Raw genomic sequence first — 19,557 nt, forward strand, 5'->3', positions numbered from 1 at the left:
CCTTCATTTTGCCGAAGCTACTAAATAAATGGGAGTTTTTTCTTTATTTCCTCGGAAAACGCCAGTTTTTGATGAAACTGAAGTTTTACTTTTTTTTATTTGGCGATGTTTTTCATCATTTGTTTAGATTAAATGCCGAGTTTTTGACGTGACCGTCGTGACTTTTTGCATAAAATCGCCTATCTGTTAGAATTCACATTTCCCCATGCTCCCCTGAAATTGACCTGAAATTATATTTATTTTTAAAATTATATAAGATTAAATAAATTAGAGTAGGTATCTAAAAGTATTAATAAACCAATAAAGTGTTAATTTAAACAAATACCAGTCCAATCTTACTAAGAACATAATCCATAACAAGCTCTCAATATTATTATTACTACCTTCAATATAAGGTACCTATTAAACAAAAGGATACTTTAATAATGTCTGCGTTAATTTAACTCTTATTTGCTTTGTTTAAGTTCTATTTAAATTAAATTAGTATCGAGTAATTCTCAACAGCACAATATTACGATAAGCTGTAACGCTATTCAAATTTAAACTTTACTACATTGAAATAAGGTCGGAAATTGAAATGTGGGGGTAGAAATAAGTATCCAAGAGTGAACAACGAGAAACCCTTTTGTATTCACCTGTACTGTGAATAAGATAGCAGAACATGTTTTTGTCGTGATTGTACCATTCGTTACTGGGAGGGCGTTATCAATACACTGTGTATTTTGGGGTGACCATGAAATATTACGTTTTCTGTCTGGCTTGTTTCTCATTTGTTATTCTTATCTTTACTATTGTTATAGTATTTTTTTAAATATATTTTATGCAACAATGGATTACAAACACTTGATGTTTAAAAAATTAAAAATATATTTTAAAATAATTATATTAAGTATTTACTTATTATTTAAATTAAGTAGGTACATAAATCGATAGTTAACTAAAAATAATATTTTTAATCATGGTCCGACCACGATATAGTCGAAGCCGACCCCAACATAGTTGGGAAAAAGGCTCGGAGGATGATGGTCCGACCACGATATTATTAAATTTTTTGCTTAGTAAACCTAACTGTTAGGTACTAAAAACGTTAGTTCATTATTTTTTCAGAAAAAAAAAACAACTGTCTAGACGAAAGAAAAAACAAACATCGTTAGTCAACCCTACAAATGCTCATATGAAATAACGAACACAGAATACATGACATTCGTACATTCAGCCATTACGCACTTATATTTACAATACAAAAAGAAATAACACTGTTAGATAGGTATTTTTGTCTGTCTAAAGGTGAAATAGATATTGTATAATTCCATTATATACATGCTTGGATTGAGTACATAATATAAAATATAGTTTTTATTTTAAGGACCAACGAATGAGCACAATAATTTACCTGTCTTTTGAAGTTTTGCATTTAATTCATGCAGCTATTGAAAACCATTTGTCAGTAGGTATACTAAACTAAAGTTAAGTTTCTAACCTTCAAACAAAAGAACTCAGATTGCTGTTCAGATTTATAAAAAAAACCGGCCAAGTGCAAGTCGGAATCACGCACAAAGGGTTTCGTAAGATTATTTAGAAAATGAGAAGGAAAAATCACGTTTGTTGTATGGGAGCTCCCCAAAATATTTATTGTATTCTAGTTTTCAGTATTGTTATAGCGGCAACAGAAATACATCATCTGTGAAAATGTCAACACTCTAACTATCACGGTTCATGCACCGAAATATCAAATCAAGGCTACTTTATAACACAAAACAACTTTACTAAAACCTTCAACGTCAATGTTACGAGACGTCTTCGCATTTCATGGTCACCATGGTCGTGAGTCAGTGGAAACCCTGCCTTGAATTATGAAGTCGATCGATGCAGTCTGCACGCCAGCCGTTACATAATTAAATGTTTTTTGTCTTGTTATGGTGTTGTTATACCATAAAACGAAGGAATTTACCTACGTGTGGTTCGTGTTATTTTTATCGAGAAAGTAAGGTGAATTTCATTAGTGTTTTTTGTGTAATTTACATTTTATATTGAGTTAATTTTATCGTTTGAAAGCTTTGGTAATAAGCGGCAATTTCTGTTAGAATAATAGATAGAATATCTATCTATACTTCTATAATAAAGATTTTTAAAGGCTTTTTTGCTTGTTTGTTTGCCCTGGCTTCGAAACTACTGAAGCAATTTAAAAAATATTTCACTTATCGAAAGCTACACTTTTCCCGAGTAACAAAAGCTTTCTTTCAGGAACTTAAGTTCTAACTGGTAGTACCCATAAGTATGAATAGACGATTCTAATAATATAATATAATCTGATTACGACCAAATAGACAATCCTAAGCTTCATTAAATTATCTACAACAATATTGATCCTACTGTATTTTAAGCCAAAACGCCACTTTAAAACTATAGGTACTTGAAAACGTAATTAGAAAGGTATGTGATGCGAGAAATTGAGACAAATCCAGTAAGAGCTCGTTAGTTGATTTCGCTCCAGTTATCTGGATGAGATTTCGACATAAAAGGCGAATAGATACACAAAACCCTGTTTCATTACCTGAGGAATAAAGATTAAAACAAAGAACATAAATGTGTTTTTTTTTTCTGCAATCTGACAATATTGAGGCATATATTTCCGAGAAACTTTCTTAAAAAGAACAAAAGTTGTCATTACCATACAGGTATTGGTAAAGAAAATCTTAATTTCAATATCTTTTTTTGTATTAAATTTTTTGCTTGACAATGATTAAATATATGTGTGCTTTATGCACGTGAAAACAAAATGATTGTATTACCAAGAACGTATTCATTGGGCAACTGAAAAGCCGAGTACTCACTTTTGCTGTCCATTACTTTCAAGGGAACACATCATTATAAGGTATCTATAGCTCCTATTAAACAATATTACAAAATAAAAGCAGAGGAACTCCTCAGAAGCTGATAATGACCTCCAAATTAAAACTTTACTCTTCTATAAAGACCTTACGCAACTTAATTCAAGGCATGATCAAACCGACTGCCAAGGGATTAAATTCAGTAAAGAGGAAAGTTAGCTAAGCAATAAAAAAAGTTAAGGATAAAAAAATGTATTTAATATTTCTTCGGGAAGCTGTAAATATGAGTTTGTGAGTTTTCCTGGTTGTTGATTTTCCCTGATCTTCCTTGCGGTTGAATTCAGAGTAAAAGATATGGGGTTGTAACATGACAGTGGATTACCTTGATAAATATGAATGATAGTTACTATCTACCTGCGAATGCTGGTTGGTGTATTTTTTTACATTACTGGGTTATTCAGAAGGCGCTAGAAGGCCCCAGGTAGGTTCTAAATTGAAAGTTGCTTAAGAGTTGGTTGACATTTAAAATATATTACAGGCTTATTTGGCTCAGGAGATGATGATGACAGGGTAACTTGGAATTCAATGTTATACACGTCGAGTTAGAAGTAACCTTGTATATCAATTTTCAAAAGTGGACTATACCTACATTAAATTTAACGATGCATACTAGCGTTAAAACTGCTTTCACATAATTATATTATAAAGCTTATATGAAATATCTGTCCTTAGTATCACTAGCCGGATTGTTATATTTCCTTACTAAGAGGGGAAAGTTTTGCAACTATTTTTCTTTCAAGTATACGTTTTTGTGAGGGTTTTTTACGCAAACATTTTCTCGACGCTGTCGCTCCGAGCGGCTGAGGAATTGAATTAACGTTACATTTAAATGACAATGCTTTAACGTAAATAAATAATACCTACAACATTTCGAAAGTAGGTCTGTCTGTATTGTTATTTATTTTATGTAGCTACCTGCCTACGTTACTTTTGCTCATTATATTAATTCTGTATGTAGACTTGTTCTATTTAGTACAGGGATTTATTTTTAATAAGAAAAGAAAAAATTCCGATTACAACATTTCATCATCTTTTTTAATGAAATTCTTTACGAAGCCCATCTTACAATATTGCATAATTCTGTAATCCAGACTCAAAAAAGATTTACTTCATACGGATTTATTCCGCGCTGTGTGACCCTACATATTCAAAATTCAAACCACATCAAAATACACTAAAATACTACCAACCAAAAACTCAAAAACGTCATCACACATTGAAGCACAAACAGCGCTTGAAAGCCATCAATCCAACGTCTTGGCAATCGCGTTCACATACCGAGGAAGGAAAGATAGCGGAGATGACATAAGGAAGGTAGGTCAGGCGCCTTCTTGTAAGTCAAGCAATGATCAGATGATGGTAGGCGTGATCAATTAGGTACTAGAACTATGAAATGAAAACCTATGCGTAAGTGACTGGACTTGATTGATTGGTGATTTTATTTTGAAAATGATGGGCTGGTTCCAAGGTTTGTAACGGCTGAACTAGTAGCGTTCCTCGTCCACCGAGCACCCGCATTTTGGTGCGCTACTTTCTTCTTAGATTGTGCATTATGACATCTCCGCTTGTCATTTCGTTCTCCATGTGTTAGCTGCATATAAAGCGGCTGCATCGCTTGCGTCGCTTTCTCGTAATATAGCGCAGCTGACGGCATTCGCGACACTAATGCGTTATATTAAATACTCGCTGTGTGACGCGGCGTCGCTCGTAATTTGATGTTGATGTAGTTAAGCAAAAATATGAGGTACTTTATTTTGTCCAAGATTTTCTGTTGACCTTTTTATGTAATAATGGGTTTAGGGTTAGGAATAACAATAGTATCTACGTGATATAAATCTGTTCGTTGTAAAATCATACTTAAACGTCAGAACCAATAGCGAAGTTTTTGTCAGGGATTGGTGGTATCCGAGAAATATGCTATTTTTTTTCCTGACAATGGATAGTTTCAATGCAACACGGGTGAAATCACAGAATGTCAGGCTTGTATGCATTAAACTAAATTCATAAATTATACAGTACACTAAAATATATTAAAAAATACACACCTAGGTATTACTGAAAGTTGTCCCTATTCAGGAAAACGGAAAAGGCCACGCCATTGAAAACTTTGCGTCCACAACAAATTGTTTACAAGTCTGAAAACTTTGACATTATGACGTCACAAAATGGCGAAGTGACAAAGAACTTGTTATAAATGAGCAAAAACTGTGATGTTCAGTTAGTAAACTTAGTATTTTGTTAACTTGATTTTGGCAGTTATAGTTAAATGTTACTCATATATAATTATCATCATCATCATCATTCTGCCCTTATCCCAATGTTATAAAGCATGTTTTCTGTCTGCCGTCATCTCACAAGTAACATTCTTGCTAGATATATCGACTTTCACGATCTATCCATCCACACAAATTCTCACCACCCCGCATCACAATCGCAAAAAAAGGAAACAGAAAACTTAATATTCAAGCTTTCAATACGAGCCAGCTAACAAACGCTGGCCCCAATATTTGGTGCCAACATAGGAATGGGGAAATTACAACGACTATGAAACCATATTAGCAATGGCTGTAACTTACATAAATATTGGACCTTGGCTGTAAACGCATATATGTATATGTATGTTTCCTTTTTCAAAGAATATAGGTCTCAGAACCAAACCAACGCTCACGTTTTCTCTCAAACGTTGGGACCAACATTTAGATACGCCGTAGCACAGCCCATAAAGATAAAATGTTCCGTTTATGTTTTCCTGTATAAACCGATACCCATTCCGGTTCGTATACCAATAACGGAATGGGTTAAAAAGACCCAGATAGTTACTGTGTCTGCTTCAGTGCTTTTGATTACTATTAACCCGTTTTACTCTCCGTTGTCGGTGACAACTGCTGCCAAAAGATAAGCGCCATTTTGGATCGTGAAACTGGATTTTTCCGGTTTTATGAAATCAGTAAAATGTTTGTATGAGTTGTTTTAGGGGTTATTTCGTACAAAAGGAAAACGTTCCTTAAAATTGACTAAAAAGCTGATATAGAAATGATTATTTTATCATTATTAAGAGCGACTTATACCGTCAAAAAATAGACGAAAAGCAATTTTGCTGAACATTATTAAACAAAGACAAAACAACGTGATAATTAAAATCCAATCAAGCGGCTTAATGGGCACTTTGTAATGGCTTAAATTTTCGATAAACTGCCACCAAACGGATCATCATTAATAAACGATAGTAATTACTGTTTCGATGGCGGATACAATTTTATAGCTGACAACGAAATATCTGTTAAAAAAAAAAAAAAACATTTCATACAGTATAAGTGCACAAAAAGTGCATTGTAGGGAACTGATCTAATTCAAGACCTATGTATGTATCTAATAATTACTCGAGGAATATGTTTCTGATTTTTGTGAGCTAGTTTTCAGGTAGTTCTAGGTACTTACATACTGTATTTAAAAATATTGTATGTAAGTACCTCATCTATCATGGGTTGACTATCTCTGGATACAGGCCCATTTTTACTACAGTTAAATACCTCTTTCATTTGTTTACATCTTCTCTTAACTTCTACTTAATTCATTACATTAATTAAGTGAGTTTATGTCTTCCCTTTTGTCAGATAAAACTACCATAAACTAGAACTTGGCGAACCATCAATAGTTCTAGACTGAAAGACGACTTTCCAAAGTTTTCCTATAACTAAACTATGGTGTACAAGTTACCATAAAGGTACACTTCCGACATGCGACTGGCATATAGAAAAATCACACAGTTCTCGTCAAATACAAAAAACTTTCATGTTCTGATCTTGGATAGAAGTGACTGCACAGTAGTCAAATCCTAAGAAAAAAATATTTGCACTCTTCAATTAATTTATAATTCTGAAGCCAGCCATTTTGATTCCTCGCTCATACTCTCGCTTTGTGCATACATTTTGCTATCTTCGCCAACTTTAAAACGGTAGTTATTCACGATCGCTGCAAATTTTTATAGTCTTCATAGCGCCACTTCTTCTTCCCAGTAATATCACATAGAAAGTAGCGAAGGGTCGGCGTTTTGGAGCTGTCTCTTGTAATTCTGACATTCGAAAAGTGCTGATTTCCAGTCCACTATGAATAAAAAAAAATTGATTATTATTGACGTCACCAACCACATTGAGCAAGCGTTTTGAGACTCAACCCTTCTCCGTATGAGAGGAGGCCTGTGCTCAGCAGTGGGAGGATACAAAGGCTGTAACAGTAATTATTGACGAGTCCGGTGCGACACTCGCACGGCTCGGAAACGTACCTCATTCCATGGCTAGCATAGGAGCGGCATGACAAGACACCACTCTTGTGATTGAACCTATTGTCTTCATAAACTTGAGTTGTTTCCGTTCGATGACCGGGAGTGACAGTTTATCTAGATTTTTTATATTGATCGTACTTTTAGGAGATTGTTTGTCTAAGTAAATTGCTATATTGAGGTTGAAGATATTTTTTCTGATCATTCAGTGAAGTTTCTTTGTATACCATTTTGTATATTCCGCGATTGCGATTGCCATTGTCCTATTGTAACTTGTTTTATAGGAACAGGAAGTTTAATAGTTAGGTATATTGTTTTCCAATAAGGGTCAACAAAATACAGACTGATACCTATGACATTGGTCTTTAAATACGTAACAATACTTTTTGTATAACTAATTTAGGTCCAACTTCACCGACACCATGAGCGACATTTTTCTTAAAACAAGTATGAAAGTACATCTAGATGTTTTAAGAAAAACAAACGTTTATATTTTCAGTGGACTTTCACCTCACAAAGTCAAAACGCTACCACAATTTAACTATAGCTAACTTCTATAACTTGCACGAACGTTAGCAGTAGGTGACCGGTAATACATTAGCGGTATTACTATAATGTCACCGACAGTGACCGTGGCTCGCTTGGGCGCGTTCCAGCGACGTGTTCGCGCGATTATGTGCATACGTTACCTATGTAATTATGTGACCTTACTGCCAAGTCGCGGGTCAAGTTTGTGGTGTAAGGTTTAAGATTAAGGTTGAAGTACCTACTTAGAATAGACTAGATGATACCTATCTTTTTGTAACTAATTTAGGGCCAAGTTCATAGCCAATATAAACGACAGTTTTCTTAAAACGAATTATTTCGAATTAAGCATTCATATTGTCAGTGAACTTTCGCGTTAGAAAGTCAGAACACTGCCACAATTTAACTATACCTAACTTCTATAACTTCCACGAACGTTAGCAGTAGGTGACCGGTAATACATTAGCGGTATTACATATAAATATGTGTATGTGAATATTTAGAAGTCATAAAGAAGACTATATGTACTTGTAACAGTTGTAACCCCTTGCAAAGATATAAATTCTAAATATTAAGCTATGTGAGTAGGTACACAGCACCCCAATTTAAACAACAACAAAATACATATTCAGGCAAGTAGCCCAAAAAAAAAGAAAAAAAATAGAATTCACAAAACAAAATCCATTAATTCATATCCTCAAACATCCCCACTTCACCATAACCACTTTGGTAATAAATCACAACAACAGCAATAAAAAAAAACAAAACAAAAACCTATACCGCCCCAAAATAAATATTAAAATCTCCGTAGATTTATAATAAAAATTTTGGCGCGCACCGTGCCGAATGAAAATATTGGCAGATGATAAAATGGCGGATCGCTTGGCAATCGGCCAGGCCGTAATGTGTAACATAACGCCTGAATTTTACATGCATTATGTTACGTTTCGAAATCACCAGTATTATTGCATGTTTGGAGAAATATTCCTTGAGAAAACTGTCGATTTGCAATATTTGGAAACCGATTTGCAGCTTATTGTAAGACCCTGTGTATTTCTGATCATATATCCTTAAAGTTAAGAATGTTGGTAAGACTTGGTTGGGTTTAAGCTGTTAGCTGTTGCAAAGTACAGCTTACAGTTCAAATAATTATAACACCTGCATATACATAAGAGTTCAGGATTACAACAAGCTCTTTTACTCATGTAAAGGTTGTATAAAATATAGTTTAAGTAAATTTATAAGTATTCATAAATCCAAACTAGAAATAAAAGAGAAAATTGAACACTATTTATTCGAAGATTACAAAAATTAACAAATAAATAAATAAAATACAAACTTAAACTACATTTTCATGAGAAGACCCAAAAAGATTGACCGGTCTTAAAATATACCGTAGAACTTTTACCCTAAGATCCTAGACAACATCTATCTCGGAGGATTACTAAAATTGCATAAGGCTTTTGGCGAAGTTTTCCACGACATTAATAATTAAGATGATGCACTAACTCATTAACAAGTTTGTCGGCTTGCTGGCCGGACGACAGGCTAAAATAGAACGTAAAGTAGGAGTATTCTTCTAAGAAGTCCTAGAAAAATAGACAAAGAAAAATATGGAAAAATGTTAATGTGAAATAATACGTTGAGTTACTATGTTAAAGGATTCATAACGTAATAAACAATTCAATAAAAAATATAGGATGGTTCGAAAGAGTTACCGCAGTCCTGGTACAAAAAGGATTCCAAAAGGAACATGGTGGGTTTTCGTCTGTTGAAGTCTGGCACTCCCTCACGCTGCAACCATAGCGGGAGAATCCATTTTATGATTACCCAAAAGGAAAAAAATGCGATCTTATTTAGGCATTTCATATTATCTAGGTATACCTTAATGATTACTTTATCAACTTTGTAAGCCGAGTACAGATAATGAGCGTGTTTTAGCTAACGAGTTAAGAACAAGGGACTACTTTTCACGTTCATCAAAAAGCAATTTGGATAACGAACCTTAGGAAGATTACAGGAAGGAATACACACATACATTATATGTATGTAAGGCAGTACATAGTACCTCTTTTTTATCTTACGATGTCAAAGGGTAGTTTTTAGGGTTCCGTACCCATAGGGTAAAACGGGACCTTATTGTTTTCGCTCTTCTGTCCGTCCGCCTGTCTGTCCGTCCGTCTGTCACCAGGCTGTATCTCATGAACCGTGGTAGTTAGAGAACTGAAACTTTCACAGATGATGTATTTTTGTTACCGCTATAACAACAACTGAAAACCAGAATTAAATTAATATTTTGGGGGGCTTCCATACAACAAATATCTCTCGCTCATTTTTGCTCTGGTACCTGGAACCCATCGTGCGCGAGTCCGACTCCCACTTGGCCGGTTTTTGCACTTTATGGCCACCACTACATGGATTAAAAACTTTGAGATTTGTGAACTTTGAGATGTTTTCGTATGATTCTGCCACAATGCTCAACAGTATGAAATATGGAGTAGATTGCAGATAATGTGAAAAAGATTTGAGTGTTCCCCTTCCATCGTTTCTAAAACGGGTCAAAAGCACCACATGTTTGTGGTAACCATATTGTTTATTCTTAAAATAAAATGAACTGTCATACCATCCAGAATTACGGACCCTTGTCGACCAAATTATACCCAATTTTATTTGCTTTACCTTTTGTTGTTCAGCAAATAACTTGTCTTATTTGTCAAGTGATTCTCGTCTGTTTGGTGATCCGTTTGATTATACGTTTGGCAAACATACCAACTTTTTGACAAACATAATAATTCATGTACGAAGTGGGCTTTGCAAATAAGATGAACGTTTGATAAATATTATGTTTTATCAAATTCCAGGAGTATGTACTAAATATAGTTGCCGTAATTTTGGACCTGCTGAGAAAATTGTAGTGTATTCAAGTTAATAATCTCTTAGAATGACTCCATTGCAGGATAAAGAAATACCAAAATACCATACGAGGATTTAAGGCAGCTTGGACACTTGATCGCGCTACGTACGTTAACCAACATTCTACCTCTACAAAAAGCTATAAAGATCATTGAAAAGGTCGCATAACAAAAAATACTACCTTCAAATTCAAACACTGCTATAATCCCACATCTCTTTTCCCACAAAAGAAAATGTCTTTGCACAAAGGTTTTACAAGCTATCCCATAAAGTACTGGTACGCCCTGCATCTTCCATGGTAAATTAAACGGTTGTCAACGTCCCCTGGGAAGCGCGTCCGGAATGCCACCGGACGGACCGGTATTTACCGTCGTGTCCGGATGAAAACGGATTCCCCCCCCTTCTTGAAAGGATCTCAGAAGATTGGGGTAAGATTATGATTGTTGTTTTTCCGAAAATGTTTTTTTTTTTTTTTGTAATTGTTGTTGTTTTGTCGGTTGACGGAATACGGTCAAAAGTAGTTCAAATAATATCTTTTGTTGAGCACTAAAACTTTAGTTGTGGAAGGCACGCTAAATTGGTGAGCAGTCATTGGAACATCATTGCAATCTTCAATCTTTATGGGTAGTTAAAAGTCAGAAAATCTGTAAGCCAGTCTTACCAAAGGGTATCTTAGTGGTGAAGATTCGATACTGTTATTAAAGAAAGACTTGATACAAACTGAAACTCAGAACTCAATTTTTTTTTTTCAAATAGGACTATTAAAGCTCTTTCGAAACGTCAAAGTTAGGTGCACGGTTCCAAAGAGTTGGCCTCATGGAGAAGAACCGGCAAGAAACTCCATGGACACTCTTTTTAAAAGAAAATAAAAATAATTACAAACATACAGTTTTCTATCTAGTCCTGAGAATGTTATACAATACAAAAGTATACAAATATATAAAGCTTCTGAATGTATACAAATAAAAATATAGTTCAGATTTACAAAATTATCATAACTTTACAGTGACAGAAACATATATTTCACATTTTCATTTCATAATTTCAATCAACGGCTAACGTGCTCTTTATTTCCTGCATCACGTTCTAAAGTAAGAAATATCATTAATACGGTGTCGTATGTAATTCCACCCTACTTCCTGAGTGCGACCCCTTCTAACCTGCAGACGCTACACCCCTGGACGGAAATCGGTGTTTTACACATTGATTAGCAATTTTATTTATTTAGCAAACGTTTTGAGGGTGTTCTAAAATATATTTTGCCACAGTTTCTTGACATGGCTGCCTACAAGTTCAGGTTAAAACCCGAAGTGTTGATATACCTCTACATAAGGAGGAATACAAGAGTGTACAACATAGGTAGAGGTAATACATAGCAAAGTTCATCAGGAAGTATGTTATGCACTTCCCTGCGACCCTTATGCTGCTGATGTAATACATCACCCTTATATACTTAAGTAGGTATTTTGGTATTCAAAAGTAGGTACTGTTGACTTACCCGATCTTAGCGCGACAGTCAATGTTTCTGGAACAAGTAAAAATATAATTAATTTGGGTTAACTCTTCATTAATTTGTCACACACCCTGTGTGTGTACAGATAGGTCCAGAAACAATTGCAACTATGTAGTAAAAAAAAGGAAAATAAATGCATTTTAGCGTAAACAGTGGCCTGTAACAATCATGCTGAGCCACAATGGTCTATAAACACCTCACGCGAAATGAATACAAACAATTACGCCCTGAAAACAGAAGTACAGTCGCTAACGAAATTCTTTAGCCAGTGCAACAAAACCGTATGTCGAAACTGTTGGTAATGACTGGCTTCTGAATATATGTATACTTTCACATGCATAATCCCTGATTTTATAAAAAAAACTTGCTGTAGGTACTTGACAGAAAGATTTTTTTGGCCTACGATAGTATTTTAAACCAACTTCCCAAAAAGGATTTAATCACAGTAATTTTTGCATGTCCTCAATCGAATTTTTCGTTTGATTCCAGATAACACAGGAGATATATTTTTTTGACATTTAAACTTGCTATTTCACGAAAGATCTAAATGACCACAGAGCTCTTCAGACTGTGCTCTCGCTCTCGCTGCTGTGGCGACATATTGGGCTGACAAAGTGTAGTCTCACTATTAGACATGTCATCGACAAGAAAGAAGAATGACCACTTCACCCTATAAACATAATCTTGACTGAACAGTAGAACAAAAATATCAACCTGGAAAATCTAAATTAGTCAGAATACGCAGGTTTGCTATTTACTTAGTAAGTGATAAATATGTAACAATAAAATATATTCTAATAAATCGTTTCTCTTTTGCAGACGATGTTGCCAAGGCACTGAGTGAAACGTCAGTAAGCGTCTTTACTACAGGCGTCGAGCTAAACAGCATCGCGCAATTCTACCATTCTACCATTCTGACAAGCGGAAACATTAGTCGAGTTCTTACGACAAATTATTTGAGAACATACAGTAGTCTGATTTGGAAGAAGCTGTTTGAGTACGAACAATATGGAGAAAGGAAAGAATAGGCGAGTTTTTAAGGAATACCGTATTCTAAATCTTCATTATTTAATCGCTTAACATATTATGACATTTTTTTTTTCATATTTTCCAGGCCTAATAATATATCTCTAAAATTAAGTAAGGACGAAACATTTTTTTGTTTGTTTGTACCCTAAAGGCTCCGAAACTACTGAACCGGTTTAAAAAATGACTTCTCTGTTGAAAAGGTACCTACACTATGCTCCGATAAATTAGGCTATCATAGATAGATATTTCATCAGGGTACAAAAATAAGTTAACCCGGGTACGCAGGTGAAACCGCAGGAAAATAGCAATAAAAAAAATAATTACAATTATCACGTGTTCTCGCATATTTAGACACAAATGCAAGATTATCCAAATAATCCACGACGCGGCGTTTCCCCTCAAATTATACCTCCGTATATTCCTCCTTGAGTCTCGCAAGGCGGTAAAAGGACAGTAATGAGTTTGACGACGCGACGGCCGCAACCGACGGGTACTTCAAGAGCACTTTATTAAGAACAATACTTCAATGTGTGGCTCTCATGCTAACAGCCTTTTATTGAATAGTAATATTATCTTTGTAGGAAATTGTGAGAGGAATGCCTGTGAGATGGTCGTGGAAGCGAAGTTAGAAATGTTTTAGGTATATTTTCAGAGAATTGTTTTTGTTCATTTTGTAGAGTATTTTTAAATTTTTGTTTGTAGAATGACTTATTTAGTTTAAAATATCCACCTAAATAAGTAGGTATATATCAATTCAGACTCTCCAAAACCTTGGTTCAACGACAATATGACATTTTGTGAAATATCATACGAGATTAAAAAAAAATCATATTAAAAAATCTACTATTAAATAAATAAATAATATTACTTCAGACACTTCAAACCAAATCTACAGTAGACACGACCCAATATTATTTATAGACACATACATATGTATATACCATGTCAAAACTTCAGTCAGCAAATAAACATCGCAGCACAAAGTACAGTCATGCACAGCGGTGTAACAAGCCACGCGTGACGCCACGCCACGCCACGCCACGCCACGTCACGCCAACACGAATCAATGTATGTTTTGTGTCGCGGCGAACTAACACGTTTGTAGTGAGACACACAAAAACATCACGCATTGAACTGCGGTTTGTTTGCTGCAGAGTGTGTTTATTTTCCTATAGATATAAGAAGATATATACTTGGGCTTATATAGATAAAGATGTTTTATGTTTTTTATCCGGGTCCTTAAGAAACTACTTCAAAAATTAGGATAAAAAGTAGCCTACATAATCCGTTACAATATTTGAGAATGAATTGGCTGAAAAACTCACATTTGCTTTGAAAACTAGAAAGAACATTAGAAAAAAATTACATCAAAAAATTCATTCACAAAACGTTCTCAAGTAAAACCGTGTAAAGTAACTAGATTATACTTATTACAATTTAATTCTAGCGCTAAGATAAGACAGCACGTCGTATTCTACAACCATTTTGCATACACACGGCATACATAATTAAAGTACTTAGTACTAACAAGTTATCTTAACACGAAATGTATTTTCAACTAGTTTATTCAGCAGGTTATGCTTGCAATTTTATGCATTTGGATAAAATTCTCCTTACTTATTACCATACAAGAACACACTTAAATCAGTACATTTCAACAGAAAGAGCAATTAACAGTAATAAAATTAGACAGAATTAAATCACAATTTTCCCATTGAAAAGGCACACCTATTTCAGTATTCATTAGTACACAATTAATTAGACATTCACTAGTGCGAACTAGTGTGTTTCAAATTCATTAACAGCATACGTGATAAGTACTAGCTGAGAACAGATTAAATTCTCCTTGGAGAGCGAGTGACGTCATAAGACGTCATAGTGAGATTGAAGTGTTCGCGTGACGTCATCTGACGGTCGTTGTTTGAATTTGTGTGTGGCTTTTGTGGTTGACTGTACTTTTTTTTTTCATTCGTTTTTGCGCCTTTTGCTTTTAGTTTTCCGTAACTTTTGCGAATAGAGCTTCAAAAGATCTATTCGCAAACTGTCTAATGCATAATCCACTAAAACCAATCCAATTTTGTTTGTAAGCTTACAATATTCTAACAAAGAAGAAAAACTTTTTGTTTGTTTGTTTGTTTGTACCCGAAAGCTCTGAAACTGCTTCAGCAAATTGTAAATTACTTAACGTGCAACTAGTTTAACGTTTCGAAAGAGCTTTCATAACCTTGAAATATTTTTTTGATTTGACTTTGTAAAATTATTTCACTGTTGGAAAATTACACTCTTCCCAAGAAAGATGCGCTATATTTTATCTCGTTACGGCCAGTAGTTCCCACAAGACGTGGATAATACAGCAGTGAGACGGATAGTTTTTTAAACGGTTTTATTTATAAAGCACTTCGTAAAAGTGATAACTTATGATTACTTCTAATTATTACAATGCACCATATATTTTACAATTACCACAGAACGTGATTTGAATTTTTGTTGTTGGCAACAATACCTGCCTGTTTAGCGGCTTAGCATTTTAGTAGCAACATTTGGCACATATTTAGACCTCAATTATTTTAAGTGCCAAGTCAACTTGCATGAACAATGGTTTTGGCTTCTATTTCGCATTTTGGTTTTTGCACAAAACTGGCCTGCGTCATTGTACGAATAATTTTCCAATTATTGTGTTTTGTGATCGCTTGCCAACTAATGTAGAGTGTTAGCTCATAGATGGCTTAATGCAAATCACTAAATGCGTTTTATAATCTCCAGTATATTTTTGGCCTGTTTTTTTTTCGTATATGGCTTTTTTTTCTATGATATGAATAAAGAATACTGGAATCATTATCACTCGTTTCATTCTTCCATGCTCGGAAAAACCAGAAATGTTTTACCAAACTTAGAGCTATTCAACGTTCAACGTTATTTAGTTTAAATCTATATTCTGAGAATTTAGTACCTACATGAAAATTTTGAATTTGAGGTACTTATTCGTAAAACTCTTTAGTATGTAACTCACATAGCTTCCCAAAATCTACAGTTCCTAAAATACTCATGAATTTCTGTAACAGGGTTAGCACACATACAAATTAGATAAAAAAGGTTCCAGCTACCTTCAATAATTGAATCTCTAAGAGTAAGCGCACACTGCAAACTTTTAGTCGGATGTCAGTTTGTTGTTAATGTCACTCCTCACTGATCCCCTCGAAATACATATAGAAAGTTGCTTCTTAATTGCTACCAGCTACTAGTTGCGAACCTCGTGATTTTGAAGATATTCAGCATTTAAAAGTGTGAAGAACACTTCACTTTTTACGGCAGAAACGGCGCAAAAGTATTGAGTATTTTTTTCCTACCTAATTCCTGCTAGCATAAAATTTTGGACCCCTTCGATTTCGGGCTCATGAATCAGCATGGAAATGAATAGTAGTACGCATATAACAACGATCAGAATATATTTGAACGGTATCAGACCGGCTGTTTAGTTGGCTGAATCCGGTTAGACTGGAAGCCGACCCCAACATGATTGAGAAAAAGGCTCGGAGGATGATGATCAGACCGGCTGTTTAGTCTGCACTGTGCGGGTATTCTAAGTGTAGGGGTCACAGTGTCCCAGGGTACCATTTTATCTCTTATATCCTTTAATTTATTAATATTGCCAACCTCACGAGAGCAAAACGTTTAATTCATTCATGTTAATTATCAACGTGTTTTGTGAACTGTGAGCTAATTCGCTAAAGAACTTATTATGAGATGAGTCTATTCTTTTTTCGTATTGTATTTTTTGTGTGTGTTAAAATATAATTGGTTTCTTTTTACTAAGAATTTTAATTTTTGAGGTACATTTTTGACTATCCATATAAATATGGCAGACTCAAAATTAAGTTTGAAGAAAACGTCCCATTGCAATGTGATTAGATAAATCGATTAAGTTCAATAAAATAGCGTTCTTCATTCAAGTTCCACGTGGCACAGAGAACAAAATATTACCTACTCTTTTGAAATAAATAAACCAATGTTCAAGTGCCCAATTAAGTTAGTCTGATATGCAACAATATATCAAAGTTAGCCTATCTCAGTCTGCTAGAGGTCCTCAGTAGATTAATTAATCACGATACTGAGAGGGACGGGTGACTGATAAAAACTGACCTAATTAGTTAAGATTCCCTTTCAGAACATGGTGTGTGTGATGAAGAGAAAAGTAAATAAAGGTTGCCTTGAATTAACAATAATTCATGACCAGCTTTACCGCCGTCCTATGGTCATACACCTCACAATTCGATAAAAAATCCTGACTCCGTAAATCTAAATCTGAACTAATTTTACACTTGAGGCATAATAGATCATGAGATATTGAGCTTTATAATTATTTAGTGTATAGATTGCCAGCGAAAAAAATTTGAAATATTTATTTGTCTGTATTTACTGAATATCTAGAGCATAAACATGTATGTTTTTAACAGCAAAAAAATAAAGTAGAAAATCCCTAAATTCCTACCAAATAAAATCACATAAATAACATAACCATTCGGTAGCCATTCGGAAATTCCAATTTAAGAGCACTACAATTCCATTCGAAATCTACATAATACAATCAGCCACTAACAGAAGCCGAGTCTAATCGAGTGCTAAACGATTGTTACCGATCCCTAGATTGAGTATCGATGTAAATCGCTTTTTTGTTCAACATCTCGTAATCGGATACTGTAAATCTCGGTCGGTAACTCGGTACTCGAGATATTTGGGAGTCGTTTTAAACGCATTTTTTACGTAAAATCGATTCGATGGTGTCAAGTTGCGAATTGATTGCAGATGGTTATCACTGAATACTTTGGAGTATTTTATTTGAATTGATAGTGACATAAAGTGAGATAATCTGATTTAAATATCGTTTGTAGGTTTATCTGTTCTTGATATTGCCAGTAGTTCTGGAGCGACGAGTGACTGCTTTTTTAATGAAATGTTAATTGGCCACTGGGCGTTTTTGTTGTTAAATAAATAAATAAATATCCCAAAAAAATCTGGCATTATGAGAAAATGTATGTTTAATTTGTACAAAGAGAAAATCTTTAATACCACCTCGTAATTAAATACTTTTTTTGCACCAAATAATGTATATTTTTAAAAAATTCAGTTGCAGCTGTGCTGTGTCGCCGAGAGTTCCGAGTGCACCGGAACCTAGCGCCCCAAGGCGAAGAGTTTATACTCCTACACCGGGCATTTTATATTACAGGAAAGATGGAAAATTAATCAAACTTTATATAAACACCCCAAGTTATTGATAGTTCAATAAACTTAAAAATACGTAGGCATTTCTTTTTTAACTCTTGGGAAGACTGAATCGATTTGAAAAATAAATTCAGTTGAATTAGTTTAGTTTTATTTTTAAAAACCACGTTAAAATGAACACAATTTACCAAAAAAAGTAACCTTATAGGCAATTACATGTTTGAGCCGTTTGGGGTTGAAACTCTAGGGCCGTGGGGTCCGAGCGCCCACCTTCTTGCCAGGGATATTTCCCAGCGCCTGGTTGACACTTCCCGAGACCCAAAGGCTGGCTTTTATTTCGCACAGAGGTTGAGCATTGCCATCCAACGTGGCAATGCTGCCAGTCTTTTGGGTACATTACCCAGTGACAGCGATGAGGAGCAATTTCTTGATGCACTGTATTAGTTTTAAGTTGTATATAGCGGTATATATAGGTTTATTTTATTTATTTTTTTCAATTAATGTAAATATTTTGTGAATAAATAGCCCCCAAAAAAAGAATATTTATGAACACTCATACACTTCACATCTTGAGTAAGTAAAGTAGTAGTAATAAATCCTTAATTACTTTATTCGGCATTTGAGTGTTCGCTCGAGTCATCATCTGCCTAGCCTTTTCCACTTCCAGTAGAATTCCACTTCCAGGTCGTCTTCCAGCCTAACCAGATGTAGCTTTACAAGAAGCGACTGCCTATCTGACTACAGACCACCTCAACTCGGTTGGACAGGCAACCCAACACCCCTAGCTAAGACTAGTTGTCAGGCTTACTTTCTTCTGACTACCCATAACGACTGCCAAGGATGTTCAATAACAGCCGGGACCTCCAGTTTATAGTACAATCCGGAACACGTGAGTAAGGATATAAGTCCCTAATTTCTTTGTTTGGTTCTCGAAATGTTTCGCTTGAGTACAACCGTTTATATATTTGAAGGAATACCTTTATTTTTCCTCTATTAGTAGCGTTCGTATAAACATACTATCTTTTGATGTTTGAATGTTGAGATTCCTGCTAGTCGTTATTTTAGTATTGTGTATCTAAATTGGTTTGATGGAATGTAAGTAGCTTTGTTTTTTCTTAGTAGATGATAGAAATAATATGAGGAAAAATATAATGGTAATATTTAGTTTAATCAGGTAGAGATTTGTT

At 34.7% G+C, this 19,557-nt stretch overlaps 1 protein-coding gene across 3 annotated transcripts in view; it reads right to left on the minus strand.

Moving 5' to 3' along the window:
* The window catches only part of LOC135117104 (uncharacterized), a 219,203-nt gene that overhangs the window by 55,260 nt on the left and 144,386 nt on the right, over nt 1–19,557 (minus strand). For all 3 annotated transcript variants that reach the window (XM_064035538.1, XM_064035539.1, XM_064035537.1), the window contains one exon: nt 12,107–12,133. The gene's annotated coding sequence lies outside the window, so the exon portion shown is untranslated. The remainder of the gene's footprint in view (nt 1–12,106; nt 12,134–19,557) is intronic.

The sequence above is a fragment of the Helicoverpa armigera genome, chromosome 7 (assembly GCF_030705265.1).
Source record: "Helicoverpa armigera isolate CAAS_96S chromosome 7, ASM3070526v1, whole genome shotgun sequence".
Lineage (NCBI taxonomy): Eukaryota > Metazoa > Arthropoda > Insecta > Lepidoptera > Noctuidae > Helicoverpa > Helicoverpa armigera.